Genomic DNA, 18,032 nt, shown 5'->3' with positions numbered 1-18,032 from the left:
GTTGTAGGATCGATCGTGTATGTTATGACGTGTACTCGACTTGATGTAGCCTTTGCCTTGAGCATGGTTAGCAGGTATCAGGGGAACCCTGGCAAGGCACACTGGACTGCAGTAAAGAATATCCTCAAGTACCTACGGAGGACTAAGGACTGGTTCCTTACCCTCGGTGGGACTGATGACTTGAGAGTTGTAGGGTATAGTGATGCTAGCTTTCAGACTGATAGAGATAATTTCCGCTCTCAGTCAGGCTGGGTCTTTACCTTAAACGGGGGAGCAATTTATTGGAAGAGTTCCAAGCAAGAGACAGTAGCTGATTCAACTTGCGAATCAGAGTATATAGCAGCTAGCGAGGTAGAAAAGGAGGCGATATGGCTGAAGAACTTCATTAGAGACCTTGGATTTGTACCAGCTATTAAGGAGCCAATGGAAATTTTCTGTGATAGTGAAAGTGCAGTTGCCTTAGCCAAGGAACTTAGGGATCACGGGAGATCCAGGCATATCGACAGAAAATACCATTTCATCAGACATCGAATAGAAGAAGGACTCCTCGTGGCAAAGAGGGTATCATCGGATGAGAATCCAGCAGATCCCCTCACAAAGGGACTGACTCGGGTTAAGCATCTCCAGCATGCTCGGAGCATAGGGCTGAAGGATGATATTAGATTTAGTATTTAGATAACCTCAAAATTTGTAAAGTGTAATTGACATTAGATGATGAATAATAGGTGTTTTATTTATGAGTAAAGTGTTGCTATCTCTTGTCGATCGTTGACTATATTTCTTTTGCATGTTTTGACTTCCAGAATAATTATGTTTGGTATATCATATTATTCGAACCTCCACAGTCGGTCATATGTCGGAAGTAGGTATGAATCAAGACTATCATGATTAGTTGTAGAGGTCTAAGTTGTTGGACATGGCTACAACACTCACGAGTGCTCATAAGTTCTGAGCATTGGACTTAACCCACGCTCACTGGAATCACTTCATGGAATTTATCTCGAGTGATTGTGAGACGGTAATATCATATAAGTCTTCAAACCTAGAGATATGATTTGTTACTTATGAGTTGGTTATGCATTGATTGTACGAAAAACGCATTGGTTATTCGATGTTATAAAACATGCTCTTGTGTATAATTCAATGAGTGGTAGAACAAACATATGAGTCGAAGTTTATCTATTCCTTCTTGGATTAGAAGTTGATATTTAGGCCCCTCGATGATTATGTTTTGACCTATGTACTGGACCCGGACAGAACTAAGTTGATGTGTTCAATTAAGTTCTTTTTCAAACAAATCGGAAATCGGGAAACAAACTGTTGGACAATAAGCAAGACATTGTTCCATGTATTTGTCCGGCTGATATCTAGAACAGAGGATTATATGATCACTTATCTTAAATGGGTATCATCATCTTCTCAGTTCCGAGAGACCTTGAAAGAGCTACGATTGCTGATCGGTTCCTGAAGTCATACTTGCAGTTATAGTTATTAGACTTATCCAAGTGGGAGACTATTGGATGAGGTGTCTAAGTCCATAACTATTTCTGTTATGTACTTGACCCGACTCGGCATGGTCCATTTGGGTTGCATGGCACCATACATTTGGATAGACTAAATGAGAGAAATAACACTTGTGGTTTATTAATATATTATAAGTTCTAATATATTAGTAGTATTATTTACTTAGTATTGATCAAGAATTAATTTGGAATTAATTATGTGATCAAAAAGATAACTAATTAAATATATGGGTTGATTATGTAAATCATCCATAACTTGTATAGTGGGATAAAAGACTCCATGGATTATCAAGTTGGGTTAAACCCATAGGATGCTCCATGGGAGTTACAAACCCATGGGTCATGGAAATGAAGAGTCATGACACATTAGGGTTTACATGGTGTAACCATAGATGTGTCAACACTATACAAGGAACATACTATCCACCAAAATCGGTTACACAAGAACAAGTGAGGGCTAGGCCGATTTTTAGAGTGTGTGCATTCTCTCTAAAGTCATTCCAAAGGCATTTGGTGTTGTGTGAAGCATTTGACGCATCACACTTGGGGTGCTAGGCTCTCAAGGTTTCAAGGAATCAAATCAACTACAAGGTATGTAATTCTAGCCATCCTTTTAGGATTAAAGTTCCCCATGTATGCTAGATGGGATTATGAATCTTGGAAACCAAATTTTGCATGTATTTAGACAAACATAGATCCAAAGTTATTAGGGTTGCATGTACACTTAGGAAGTGTTAGAATTCTCAAAACCCATCACTCCCGTATCAGCACATCGACCGATAGATTACCTGCACTTGAGTTGGAACCATAACCCGAATCCCGTTCCTGAGTACTCAACACCATACCATAAACAACTTGCAAAAGATTCGAATATACCCAAGAATTCTCATCCTACAGGCTTCCTAGATTCTCCAAGACTCTCCCCGATTCGAGTATGGATCCTGTGTTTTTAGTAGTACAGGCCCAATACAACCTTCCGCACATATCCATACTTTCCTCAAGAATCCTCCAGAATCCTCTAAGTCACCTTCTCAAATTCTATACACCAAACATTCGCTACCCAGCGCAACAAAACCCACTGAAGCAATCCATAGGCTTTCTTAGGTTCTCGACCTCACCTTACCATCAGCTGCTGAAGAATTCCTCATAATGCCAGTCACCCACCTCGTGAATACAATCACATGCAACAAAGCTTAGATAATCCCTCAAGTAATAGTCTCATCCCTATAGTGATTGGACTCACACAAGAGGTGCACAATAGGTCAAATCCATCACTCTGAGATTATACAACCCTTATCATATGTGACTTGACATATTCACTTAGTAGCTAACTCCCATCAACTAAGAGTTCCATAAAGCACAAAGCAAGCAACATTCATCCAGTAGCAATCCAATCCATCGAATAATCACAAGCATCCAATCCCACATACTACAACCCAAACTAGAAGGTCCCACTCTCGCTACTGATTCACTTACGCATACAAATTGTACCCAAACCAGCATCCCATGGTTCCTAGGTTACCAAGCATCACATATCAGGCCAACCTATCACTGGCTAATCAGAACTAGCATGCAAGTCTACAAGCTCGAATAACAAGTATACAAAGGCATCTCTCCTAGCATTATACCTTGCAAAACCTAAGTAAATCCATAGCCCTAACTAGCATATGATTCACAGATTCATAAATCAGATCATACTAGATAACATGTATGGGTATTTTGGGAGAAACTTATTTGAGCTCGATCGATTGCATGCACCACACCCTTGCTTGTATTAGAAAACTTGCTTTTCCCTTTTTAAATCATTTTTCTTTTATTTTTAAAAACCTTTACCAAATCCTCAGTTTGAGTTCAGACACACCCGAGAGTATGTCCGAATCCCTCAAACCAAGGCTCTGATACCAACTTCTAACGTCCCAAAATAATAATGACATAAAACTTTCTTTTTTAGATTAATAATTCATTACTACATATCATTTCCATAAACCAAGGTAAACAAGATTTATCGAAGCATCATTAAATCAAAGTAAATCACAGAATGCAGAAACATGTGGTGTGTGCTCTACAATCATCCCGATCTCTTCTATTTGGGAACCAAAACACCTTAAACATAAGCTAAAATGTAAAGACCAAAAATTTGAGCCAATTTTAAACATTTTATTTCATTCAAAAACCATTAAGTTCATACATCTTATTTTCAAAATAGTTTAAACATCATAGTATCCCCCAAAACCATATCACATGAATCATAAAACATGAGGAGTGGTACGATCACGCCTTCGCCTTACCACAATCTCCTGAAGTACCTGAAACAATACACTGAACTGTAAGCCCGAAATCTTAGTGAGTTACCCCCAAAATACCAACCACATACAACCATAATCATAACATATTGTATCACAATACAGAACAACCATGCCTCTCAAGTCTGCAGCATGACTGGTCCGCCCTCAACAGGCCTTCAGTTCAACTGGTCCACTCTCTAAGTCTACAATATGACTGGACCGCCCGCACCGGGCCTTCAGTCTATCTGGATCTATCCGAGCCTTCGGTATGACTGGACCGCCATAAGGGCCTACAATCTATCCGGACCGCTCGTAGGGTATGTTGGCCTTCAGCACAAAGCAGGACCGCCTCAACCCAAACATCAAGCAAATAACCACGTGTACATATAACAGGAAATCACATAACAATCCATAGGCAAACAAATCGATCTAGCAGGTCATAAAGCATAACATCGTCCTTACAAGGATATCGACCTAACCGGTCACTAACATAGCATCATCATATATACCAGGATACCGACCTAAACCAGGTAACTAACATAGCATCATCCTATATACCAGGATACCGGCCTAAACCAGGTCACTGACATAATACTGTCCCAATTACCTGGACGCCGATCTAACAAATCAATAAGCACATCAGCAGTACAAGTACAAATATCAGATATAACTATCTCATAGATCATCGATCATAGCAATCTCTCATGACCAAGGCATCGAATTAACCAGGTCACTAACATACCAATCCTAACGGATCACATAAGCATAACAACATACTGTCTATTCTGATACCAATCTAACATATCATAACCACATTTAGCATACTGTAACCAAGATAACAACTAAAAGGGTCGACCTTGGTGCCTTAGACCCTATTGATATAGTGAGGATAACTCACCTGAAATTGCTGACTGAAAAGATAAGACCAAGTTGCTCCGATCTCCGACACGATCGCCGCCACTGAACACTACCAAAGAACCAATTCCATAAATACCAATATTACCAAAGTACCCTTGGAAGTCAAACTGGTCAACTCTTGGTCAAGGTCAAAGTCCTCAATCAAAGTCAACCTTCTTGGTTGACTCTACTCGCCAAGTCACCCCGTTGACTCGCCGAGTTCCCTTACCCAGAAAACTCTCATGACACAAATTAACTCGCCGAGTCACCCCAAGACTTGCCAAGTCCAACGATCTCTGAGTCCCATCCTGTCCAACTCACTGAGTCGCCAACCGACTCACTAATCCAAGGCTTAAACCAAAAGAGGTTTGGGTCCTGCGACCTGACTCGCCGAGTCCAAGAACAGACTCGCCGAGTCCAAGGCAATCTTCAACAGACTCGCCGAGTTGTTCTTCTAACTCGTCGACTCCATGCACGTGTTCATACAACTCGTCGAGTACACCCATGTGACTCGCTGAGTCTCTCCAGTTCTCAATCCATTCAGAGGCTTTTCGAGCCATGCTGCGACTCCAATCTGTAGATCCACCCTTCTACAATCTATCTCTCACATAAAGTTGCAAACTTTACGTGAAACCAAAGAGATATGGGCCCAAAACACACTAGGGCTTGGGTTTTAGAAAAAGTGCTTCACCAACAATTCAATAATCGATGCTTTATGACTTTCTGGACCAATACAAGTCTATATCTGAAGTAGCAACCTCAGATCTGGACTCCAAACCCGAAGTGGATCTCAATCATACCAAAATGGCCCCAAATCTCATTCAAGAATAAATCTAGAAGCAACAAAGGAAAGGTAACAGCTCATTACCTCCAAGATGTGCCCAAAACTGTAGTAGATTCTGGATCTACACTACTTTCTTGATGCAAACCCTTTTGATCATCAAGTTTCTTCCACTAGAACACCTCTCAAAGCTTCAATCTCCCTCCAATGGCCTTATACATACGAGATAGGGTTTACTGAATCTCAAAGGGGGCTAAGGGAGCTGAAGGGAGGACATTAAGTCCTTTAAATAGGGTGTAAACCCTAAGATTAGGGTTTTTCTCATCCCAGCACCAACTCGTCGAGTCCAGCTTTCGACTCGGCGAGTTGGTCACTTAATTCGTGACCTAAACCTGCTCCGACTCGGCGGGTAAGTGTACCTACTCGTCGAGTCCCTTCTTTGAAATTACACTTTAAACTCTTAAATCGTACTTCTGAAATTCATGATGTTACATAAAAACTATAAGCACAAAGCTTAGTGAGTTCCCCAAGATACTACATACCACACATACATAAATCACATATTGCCCCCCCCCCTTCCATCAAGCCTCGCCTGATATCGAGTCCCACTCGGCATTGAGCCCCGCTCAGGTTACAGATCTGTCAATCACCAGGCCCCGCCTACCTTTGTGCCCCACCTGATACTCTCATAATCATATAACCAAGTAATCATATAAACATATAACCTTACTAGTACATATAATAATCACAAAGACTATAACATCCCATACGGTCATCGAGCCGCGCCCGACATCGCGCCTCACTCGACAAGCATAAAAACACATACTGATAACTAGCATATGATATCCTCATCAAGCCTCACCAGGCTAGAATTTATACTTTTAGTCCTTTAAAAGTCAAGATTTTTATAATAACTCATATTTTAACTGATTTAACCTTTTTGACCCTTATAAAACCGTAAATGACATCTATTTCTCATCTTTTGCTTATTTGTCAAAAATGGTTCATAATTTAGATTTGTGTTTTGTTTTGCTTGCTGTGAATTCGTATACTACTTTGGTATTGATAATAACATGTATAAGATGTCTTAGAACACATATATCCTTATCATGGTTAAGGATCTCGAATAGATCTTGATTTTTCACACATATTTATCAAATAAGTTCAAGAAATCACACATATCATGCAAAAACACATAGATCTGCACATTTTACTTGTATTCTCCCCCCATAAAAGATGTGAAAACCAAAAATAGAGGGATATGAACTCACCTTTGCTTGTTGTTTCGGTTTGAAGAAAGAAATGGAAGAATTTGATGCTATTTTCGGCCCTAGCAAGCTTTCTTGGGTTGATTTCGAACTTAAGAAGCTTCTAAGCTGTTTATGGAATAGAACTTTGTAAGAAAGAGTTCTAGATGTTGTAATGGAAGAAGATGTTTGTGTTTGATAGCACTTACCAAAGATTGACAACACTTGAAGAAGATCCTTGAATCCAAGCTAAATTTTTGAGATTTTCATTGAAGGAAGAAGGAAGATGATCTTTGAGAGTAATGGAGAGAATTTGTGTAATGTGTGTATGTGTGTGTCTCCTCTCGGCCAAAGATAAGAAGAGAGGGGAGAGAAAGAAGTGAAATGACCATTATGGATGTATGTTGGTCCATGCATGGGAACGTGAAAGGTAATATGGAGGTGGCACCTCCCAAGGTCAACTCTCCCATAATACTTCTTTTCTCTTTTTTTTATCATTTGGGCCGAGAGAGAGAGGGAGAGAAGGAAGAGAATGGCTTGGGCCTTTTGTGCTTGAGTCCATAATATGAGGCCCAATTTGATGATTTTCGGCCCATTGGGCCTTTAGAGTAGTTCACGGCCTAATTTTGTATAAAAGAATGGGCTTTATGGCCCATTAAAATCCACTAGATTAGTTATGGCCCATTAAGGTCCATTAGGGTAATTTATTTCATTTTAGGCCCATTATGGCCCACAATGTTAAATTTTATGAAAATGGGTCCAATTAGGGCTCATTTAAGGGTCCTAAGCCCAAAACAGTGAAATTGGAAGCTTATTGGACCATTAGGCCCAATAAGGAAATCTTAGTACATAATGGACTTAAACCGGGATTTCTAGGGTTTCCAAACTTTTGTTGACTATTTGAATGTTTGTACAGAGTGTTTGTTGGAAATTTTGTTGTCATTGAATAAGCATCATACATGCTTTCAAGTTTTAGTTACAATGTTATCATTGTTAAGTGTTTACAAAGCATCAGAATTTCTAGTTGTGACAACATTGTCGCTGGTGATGACTCCACCTCTCAAAGTCTGCCGCCCAACGGGGCGTATGGCCATTGTAGCCGAATCGGTTCACAGGAACCCTGGCAACATAAGGAGGGTTGATAACCTCCGGCTCCTCTTCTGACTCCTCTTCATCTTCTTCTTCCTCCTGTTCCTTTTTAAATTCGTCTTCCTCTTCGATTTCTTCGGGATCCTCATTAGGATCTTCTTTGGGCTCTTCCTCGAACACTTCCTCAGGGTCTTCTTCAGGTTCCTCCTCTATCCATCCTACGTTTCCTTGATTGGCGAATTAGGGGTCTCCCGGTAAGTGAAATCCTGTCATGACGTACTGTCACACCCCAAAACCAAAAACGGCGGAAAGGTTCTGGGGTAGAGGACGTCATGTAAAGTATCATAACAATGCAAAGTAGTAAACAAACAACAACATCATCCATTGCATTAATAATAAAGTTTTAATACATGTGTGTTCTTTGTAATTTAATACATGTGTGTTCTACTGATGACCTGAGAATACAAGTTATTTTGAAAGCATAGATCAGCATTTAAGCTGGTGAATTCATAAGTATTTTAGTGTCTTTGATTTGTAAAACTGTAAAGAAAAGACTTGTAAATGTTTGATGAAAAAGTTCGTATAAGTATGAAAACCCTACAAAATCCCATATTTCCTACTAGTATAAAATGTAGTCTTCTACCAAGACCCGACAGTTTTGGAGTTTTGCTTCTCCGTATGAATGAAGGTTTTTCCCCATGTACAACTATTATTATCAAAATATAGTCTACCTCATCGTTTATGTGCATGATTCATAAGATAAAAGTAAATGGGAAAATTATATAATCATTGAAATCGTATCCTTTTGCCTTAGGATAAACACGGCGTGGTAACTCACCGAACAGTACAACCGTAGACATCCAACAATGTGCAGTTTCCCACTGTAGCTAACAGTCGGGTGTGGAATGGTCAGTCCCGTATAGTATGTACTAGTATCTCTTCATATAGTATGTAATAGTATCTCTTCATATAGTATGTAATAGTATCTCTTCATATAGTATGTAGTATATTTGTATAGACTCATGAATGAACTGACTCTTGTATGTTCCAATTGTACTAGGAATAGCAAGTAGTATCTCCTAAACTATACCTATTATAGTTTACTAGTAATGTAGTTTGTAGTGTCTATGTGTGTTTATACACTTTTGTTACACAAAGTGTTGGAGCTGAAGTCACAGCTATCTTATCAATACATACATACATATATATATATATATATATATATATATATATATATATACATACATATATACTACATAAGTGTATATATATGGTTTTTAACAATACATAGGTGGAAAAGAGGTTTTGTAATACATTTAAAGGGTTTGAAACAATAAATAATCATGAATTGATGTTTTTTAAAAAACGATTTAAAAGTAGTTTGATTGATAAGACAGTTTGAAAGCATAGTAATTTCGTATGTTTGATAGTTATAAATCACATGTTATTGATATAATAACTATGATATTTAACTTGTATCCCTCCCCCCCCCCCCCCCATAAAACCATTTAAAAGCATGCAAAAGCATTTAAAAGGTTGGTTAAGGGGTATGAACTCACCTGAAATGAGTGATGCGATAGTAGGATCGGTAAAGGATGCTAAGTGCCAAGTGAGGACTTGAGCACACACAAATCCTATTTAACATATAAATACATATATACTTAAAATTAGTGTTTATAACAAATAATTAGGTAATGGGACAACCATAAGGACTAGGAAACACTTGTATTGAAGTGTTAAACCGCATAGGGTTGCACATAAGGGGGTGTAGGGCCTCACTTGGGAGTTTATGGCCCATATGGTAAGAACCACATGAGTTTACGACCCAAAGACCATTTCCTCATGAGTTTACGACCGTAAAATCATGGTACTAAGTGTCAAGTTGTGTTTAAGGTCTTTTAAGTCAATATGAAGTGTTCTATGATCAAGTCTAAGCACTAGGAAGGAATGGTGGCATCATTGCACCACTAACTAGTGTTCACGGCCTAAGGACCATTTCTCCATGAATTTACGATCGTAAATTCATGGTACCATGTACCAAATCAAAGTTTCAGGTCCCTAGCTTATGATAAAAGTGTTTTAGACTTGATCCTAAGGCTTGAGAAGAGATTAGGGCTCATTTGGACCCTTACATAGAGTTTACGGCCCAAGAAGGTTCCTTGGCCATAAACACCCTTTTGATTATGATTTCTTGATGATTTTTAAGTGTAATCTAGTTGATTTAAGCATAGAACAAGCTAAGACAAGAGTACTTACTGTGTAGAAGCTTGAAAGGGTGCTTAAGGCTCAAGAACACTAGTGTGTGTTCTTGGTGAAATGAAGAACACTTGATTATCTATCAAATGTAGAGATTTTGTGACAACCCAAAAATTCCCATTCTGTACAACCATCCACTTTAATTGAAGTCAAAACTGCTTCTGCTAACTTACAAGCTTTTAGAATAAGTTTGAGTGGTTTAAAGTTAGTACTTCAAGAGATAACTGGAGAGTGGATGCCCTAGTGTTTATTGTACATCAATTAGGTTCAAAAACCCCCAAGAGTTTAGAGTTTACGGCCCAAATGGCATTAGGGCCGTAAACCCTAAAGGCTATAAAAGTGAGACTTAGCCATTTTTAGTTCATTTCTTCCATTTCAACTAGAGAAAACCCGATTTCTCTCCCAAGGATCTTCAACCGTTCATCCCAAATTGTAAGTACTTCAACCCTAGAGTGTATTAAAGTGTATTACATGCCTTAATACCATTGAAATCTTCCAAATATCACAAGGACAAGGTGTTTACGGCCCAAGATCTTCTTGGACCGTAAACACTAAAATATGGTGCCAAAGTGTGCCCTATGTCCTTACAAACCTTGGGATCAAACCTAGAACCTTACCTTGATGTGTTTAGCACACAAAAATCACTAAAAGACCCCATTTATATGTGTTTACGGTTTGGGGATCTCCCAAAACCGTAAACACCCGAAGGTGTGTTTTGATGCCCCATATTCCTTCCTTAAGCCTAGAAACTAGCCTAGACTTTTACCTTGAAGTGTTTAACACTTGAAAACATCAAAATACCATGATCCATGTGAGTTTACGACAGCAAACACATGGAGAAATGGTCCATGGGCCGTAAACTCCATTTAGGAGTGAAATGTTGCCACAAACACTTCCTAAGGCTTAGACTTGAAGTTAGGATGCTTCAAAATGACTTCTAGGACTTCAAAGCACAAAATGGTCAAAGGGACATGAGTTTAGGCCGTAAACTCATGGGTTTACGACCGTAAACTCAATTGGAGTTGGTCCCAAAACCGTAAACACCATTTAGTGCCTTTTCACTTCCCTTTGTTGAATCACATGTGATTCCAACACTTAACCAAGGTGTTTCGTAGTCCCGGAAAGTGTTTTCTTTCATATAGTTGTTTATAAACACTATATTCATGTCAATATGTGTCCTTACATGTCGTTTAGGACTTATTGTGTCACGGGACTTCATTCGTGGAACTTCTCATCCGTACGCGCATACCCGTTTGAATCACCCACATCAGGTGAGTTCATACCCCATAATGAATCTTTTAGCTATTTTAACTGTTTTAAGGGGGGAATACAAGTTGAACACAATGATAATTATGTAAATGTTTGTTATAAACATCTTTCAAAATGTTACTTATGTTATTTATAAGTTGTCAAAACATTTCAAAGCTCTTAAAGGTTATGTAACTTTATAGTTATACAAAACCCTGTTTTTAAATTACAAGCATAACTTAGTGGATAAATGAGTCCTTTCAGTAACAGTATAGGTAGAATATTAGTAAACTATTATAGGTCCAGTTTAGGAGAATGATATTCATTACTTCTAATACAATGAAGCATACAAAGAGTCAGTTCAGTTCATGGGTCTATACTAATGCAATGCATTCACTTAAATACTTTTACGTAGATACGCTTACATAAATACGTTTACATAGATACGATATCAATACACGATAACAGAACAGAACATAATAAGGTGCTATAGCATTGAACGATTTCAGGATCTAACTATACCAATGAATCAATTCTACATTGTGATAGTTATATTGGGTATACATGATCATAGTAATGTGGATGCTCGCAGCTTGCACTCATGCAGGGATCGCGTGTAGTTCCTAAAATCTCTTGACAAGGGAGCGTTTAGCATGGGATCTAGCCATCACATTATGCCTTAACCCTCAATTAAGGCAAGATAGTACTAAAAGTAGTTACTTATTACAAATACTACAGTACTTACACTGTCAATACGACAATTACAGAAGGATATAAAATTCTAGTTTCAATATTAATACCTTTACCATATGTCATATTCACATAATCGATGAGGTAGGTTAGATTTAATTAATAATAGTCGTACAGTCGGGTCTTGGTAGATGGCTTTTCAAAACAGCCGGGTCTTGGTAGAAGGCTACTTTCAAAAGTCAGGATCATAATGCTAGCTTTATGATTCCTTAATGTATACACCATAGGATACATATATACTAATAGGTTCCAACAGCTAATAGGATGTGTGATCTCCGCTTCATTTCCTGCCCTTGTTGGGTTGTGGGCTTGGAACGGGTTCACCCAATCTATTATCTACCCAATTCTATATATATTTATGTTTAGTATACATTAAGTCATCATAAGTGTACCTGGTATGGATCAGGTTATAGGACACAGAGTCGAAGCACAGTTTTTCGAGTACAAAACTTACTTTTCAAAGTCAGTACTTTTGGTATACAAAACTAGAGATTTCCCAGATAAGGGCTTAATCCATTCTATTAAGCCAGTATAATTTTAGAGACTTTAGGTGATTAACTCTATGACACCTTAGTTTATACACCATGTTTATATATAAAACTAATACTAAATAGGTAGTTAAATGTGTGTTTTCCACCTTACCTCCTGTTCCCCGTTCGGTTGTGGACTTAGGGCAGATTCACCCAATTAAGTTTCTATCTGATATTAGATTATATATAGCAGTATAAACTAAGCTATTATAAAAGTAGTCACTGTGGTCATTATTTTACTATAAGAAATATAGGTTTTCTTAAAAGAACTTTTCATTAGATATAAAGGGACCATTACAAATAACTCCATGAGTAACAAGTGAATACACCAGGGTTATATATGACAATTATCTAACAACCAATCGAATGTGTGCTATCCGCCTTACTTTCTGTTCCCCGTTGGGTTGTGAGCTTAGGGCAGATGCGCACAATCGATTGTTTGTTTACTCTGAGTTATATATAACTTGTACCCACTTAGTACCCATAGAAAGGCTTGTAGTGTCATTTTACTTAACTTTTATTCAAGTAGGAAATATAGGATTTTCTAGAGGAATAGGCGAACCTTTCAAAACAGAACTTACAACTTACATCACTTTTACATATACATTTTCAAACATCATTTTACAGCTTACTCACATCACTAAAATATTATGAACTCACTAGCTTAATTGCTGATCAACTCTTTCAAATAACTTGTATTCTCAGGAGACTATTAGACAGGTGCTCGTGCTGGGGATTCAGAAGATGAAGCATTATAGCTTCAAGTCTTGTTTTGTTATTTGTGTATGAATTCTATGTTTTGTGAACACACACATTGTAAACACTTTCTTTCTAAATGAAATGCTTGTTCATTACTTGTTTATCATATACATATCTCGTGATACTAAACATGACGTCCTCCACCCCTGAACGTTTTCGCCGTTCCAGTTTTGGGGTGTGACAGATTGGTATCGGAGCATTGTTTATAGTGAACTAAGTATATTAGCCGATAAAAGATGTACGTCTATAAATACAATGGGGCTTAAGTGCTCTGAATAATGATATATTTTAGAGTATAACTACAAGTTATAAAAATATACCTACTTGCTTACACGTGTACATAATAGAACTAGTGTCGCGACGAGAACATAACTAAAAGTATTTAGAGGTTGGGCACTGTTGTCAACCCGAAAAGTTATGTAATCATAACTAGGATTAATATAGCCTAATCAACTATATTCATTCAAGATGTGACCAACATGTGTTTGGGAATGATGTGGTGTTGCAACAGGGTTAAAACTTACCAGAACAAGTACAGTTAGAGTTAGAGTACTATGGGAGTATTCTATGATACGATAGTGCGATAACGAGTTTAGAGCATACCAAGTACATTACGTTAGAATACTATAGGAGTATTTTGGTCCATATAGATAACTTATGTGATAACTTAAAAGACCCTTGCGGATAGGTGTATAATCATACAGGGTATATTCCTAAAGTTGTATATATAATCAAGATCTTATAGACATAGAATCTGTGACCTACGCTTCGCTATCCATTCCTATTAAGGATGTAGTGTTGAGGTGGGATCAATTATTCGAAGGTCTATTTGATCTTCAATTATATACAAACTTGTGTACCTTGTACAATTATAGGAGGATTCCGTAAGGATCACCCCATAAAGTTACCTTAAAGCTCATAGGTTCTTTAGTCACTTTCATTCTCGCACGACAAACCTAGATAAATGTAACCACATCCTCAGAGTATATAACAGAGGAGTCCAGGAGGAACAAGGACAAGTTCATGAGAAGATTTCAAGGAAAGATCAGCCGAAGTAACCAAAACGTCTTATATGTCACACTAATAAATATTAATTAGGTTAATTTAGCGAGCGAGTGGAAACACTGCTCACATTACATGTGTTAGGATTATTTTCTTACATGCAGCTGGTAACAGTTATTCAGGAAACTGATATTCATTCGGGGATAGTTATTTCAAATTCATAGACTTTATTAGGTATAGACTCGTTTATGAATTATTTCTAGAACCCTGTGGAAGTCAGGACCGATACGTCCAGAACTAGGATAACCTTGTCTTTTCAGCTTTCGGCTTGTGTCCATTGCTATAGACTTATTCCGTCTCATCTTTGTTTTCTTTTAGCAAAGACGCCTCCTCGCAGATCACCCAGACACGCTACCTTGATAACTCCCATACCTTCTCCACAAATCGATGCAGCAACTATAAACGCTGAAGTGGCCGTGGCTGTGGCAACCGCCATGGCCCAATATCACCCCACCAGTACAGGTGGAGGTGAAACGCCTACCGATTCTACTCAAGGTGAGGTCCCTGTTCGCCCGGGAGAGTTCTCATACAATAACTTCACCAGATGCCAACCACTGTCCTTTAAAGGGACTAAAGGAGTCATTTCCCTCATGCAATGGTTCGAGAAAACAGAGTCAATCTTCGAAATCTGTTTATGCCCAGAAGGAAGCAAAGTGAAGTTTGCTGCCTGCACCTTCTCTGGCAAGGCCCTAACATGGTGGAACAACTATGTTAAGTCACTGAATCTATCAGTGGCAAACTCAATAGGTTGGGAAAACCTAAAAGAGATAATGCGGGAGGAATACTGCCGTTAGGCGAGATTCAAAAACTGGAACAAGAGTTGTGGGATCTCACTATGGTCGGCTCAGACATAGTGACCTACACTGACCGATTCAGTGAATTAGCAGCTCTATGCCCCGAGATGATTACCTCAGAGAGCAGGAAGATAGAAAGATACATTTGGGGTCTGACTGCTCCGACCCAAGGAAATGTACTGTCTTCTAACCTAGCCACGTTTGATAGTGCTAAACGCATGGCTCAACGACTCATCGATCATGGAGTCCGCCACAGCGTAAAAGTTCCGATTCCCGAACCATCGAGGGAAGAGGACAATAATCAGAAGTCGGGGAACAAGAGGAAGAAGAAGCAAACAACACAAGACACCCCGAAAGAGCAACAAGCAAGTACTATGTACGCCGCTACGACGCTTACTGCTTCAGCAACTGCCAGTCGATATGCTGGAAACCTTCTAAAGTGTGGAAAGTACAACTTTCACCACACCGGAGTATGCCGAGAAGTGCAGTGTCTGAACTGCCATAGAAAGGGACACACAGTCCACTACTGCAGGACACCGGCTCAACCGATATGCCAAGTCCTCTGAGCTGAAGAAAACCAAACCTGATATGGATGTGGTGAGACTGGACACAATCATAGGAACTGCCTGATAATCCGGAACTCAGGCGCGGATGGACGCATTCTGATGATCACCACAAGAGAATCCACCCCGGAGTCGTCGACGAGTAGTGATACGTTTTCAAAATAGTAATTACTTTTAAAAATTAATTTATATTCATATAAGATTAAAATTTGGGGATGACACTTAAAAGTAACTATAACAACTCACATGTTAAAATAGGTCACAATATTCAAGAGAACTAAAAGATCCTTTAGAGAAGCTATTATGGCTCACCATATACATCAAGGTTGTGCACGACTAAGATGTTGCAGACTTAGAGTAACTCCGCTTAGGTCCCCTTTCCTTAATTGGTTGAGGATTTGTGGAAGTGATACTCAGTCGACTGCCTGGCTCATCTTAAATATTTATAACTTGTATATGACGGGCGATGGTAGTGGTACCAGGAAGGATTATGGTATAAAAGTATCCCTACAGTTAATAAAGCACTTTTATTTGTATATGCGCACATAGCAGTACGATACATAGGAGTGTTAACTTCAAATAGAAAACAGGAAACATGAAGGCAGTTACAAGGAGTACATTCTTGAACATACTAGGAGTACATCACCGAGCATACTAAGGATACATCGTCGTTTATCAAACGTTTCTTTCATTTGACCAAAACTTTGTTCAGTATAGAGTCTGTTGTTTTCTTTCGTCATGAGTTGGCGTGGTCCTCACCATACTGAGTTCATATGTTTCTATCGCCTCGATCGGCAAGTTCTCGAAACTTTCATCATTCGTATCGAAAGTCCAACCTGAATCAAAAAATTTATCTTTCGCATTCTAAACCCCCAAAGTACTCATGCGAAGAGTACTTTGTCCTCCGAAACCTTATCGTCAGATGTCCGCAGACTAATACCACTCGTCCAGCAGACCAAGTTCAAGCACAAAGGCTATGGACGAATACAGCCCGCCTATTATTATTTAGTGTATACGTGAGGGTGGTATATGATTACAATTACGCAGATCTAGTATGTGTGTTTCCGCCCTATCTCCTGTCCTCGTTGGGTTGTGGACCTGGGCAGAGTCGCACATCCGACAGTCCTACTAATCCTAAATATATACGGCTTGTATACACGAGGTAATGATAGATGGACCAAGTATGAATCCTATCAAGAACACCAGGGCAAAGTTGCCAGGTCTACGAGTGAGTATTCTGCAAATCAGAAGAGCGCAACACGAGTAGTAATGCTAAGAAAGCCAATTTCTGGACGAAATTCATTCTAACGGGGGGATGATGTGACAACCCAAAAATTCCCATTATGTACAACCATCCACTTTAATTGAAGTTAAATCTGCTTCTGCTAAGTTACAAGCTTTTAGAATAAGTTTGAGTGGTTTAAAGTTAGTACTTCAAGAGATAACTGGAGAGTGGATGCCCTAGTGTTTATTGTACATCAATTAGGTTCAAAAACCCCCAAGAGTTTAGAGTTTACGGCCCAAATGGCATTAGGGCCGTAAACCCTAAAGGCTATAAAAGTGAGACTTAGCCATTTTTAGTTCATTTCTTCCATTTCAACTAGAGAAAACCCGATTTCTCTCCCAAGGATCTTCAACCGTTCATCCCAAATTGTAAGTACTTCAACCCTAGAGTGTATTAAAGTGTATTACATGCCTTAATACCATTGAAATCTTCCAAATATCACAAGGACAAGGTGTTTACGGCCCAAGATCTTCTTGGACCGTAAACACTAAAATATGGTGCCAAAGTGTGCCCTATGTCCTTACAAACCTTGGGATCAAACCTAGAACCTTACCTTGATGTGTTTAGCACACAAAAATCACCAAAAGACCCCATTTATATGTGTTACGGTTTGGGGATCTCCCAAAACCGTAAACACCCGAAGGTGTGTTTTGATGCCCCATATTCCTTCCTTAAGCCTAGAAACTAGCCTAGACTTTTACCTTGAAGTGTTTAACACTTGAAAACATCAAAATACCATGATCCATGTGAGTTTACGACAGCAAGCACATGGAGAAATGGTCCATGGGCCGTAAACTCCATTTAGGAGTGAAATGTTGCCACAAACACTTCCTAAGGCTTAGACTTGAAGTTAGGATGCTTCAAAATGACTTCTAGGACTTCAAAGCACAAAATGGTCAAAGGGACATGAGTTTAGGCCGTAAACTCATGGGTTTACGACCGTAAACTCAATTGGAGTTGGTC

Source organism: Lactuca serriola, chromosome 1, assembly GCF_051521515.1.
Source record: "Lactuca serriola cultivar US96UC23 chromosome 1, Lser_US96UC23_V15, whole genome shotgun sequence".
NCBI lineage: Eukaryota > Viridiplantae > Streptophyta > Magnoliopsida > Asterales > Asteraceae > Lactuca > Lactuca serriola.
The sequence above is the reverse complement of the archived record's forward strand: the minus strand, read 5'-3'. Positions refer to the sequence as shown.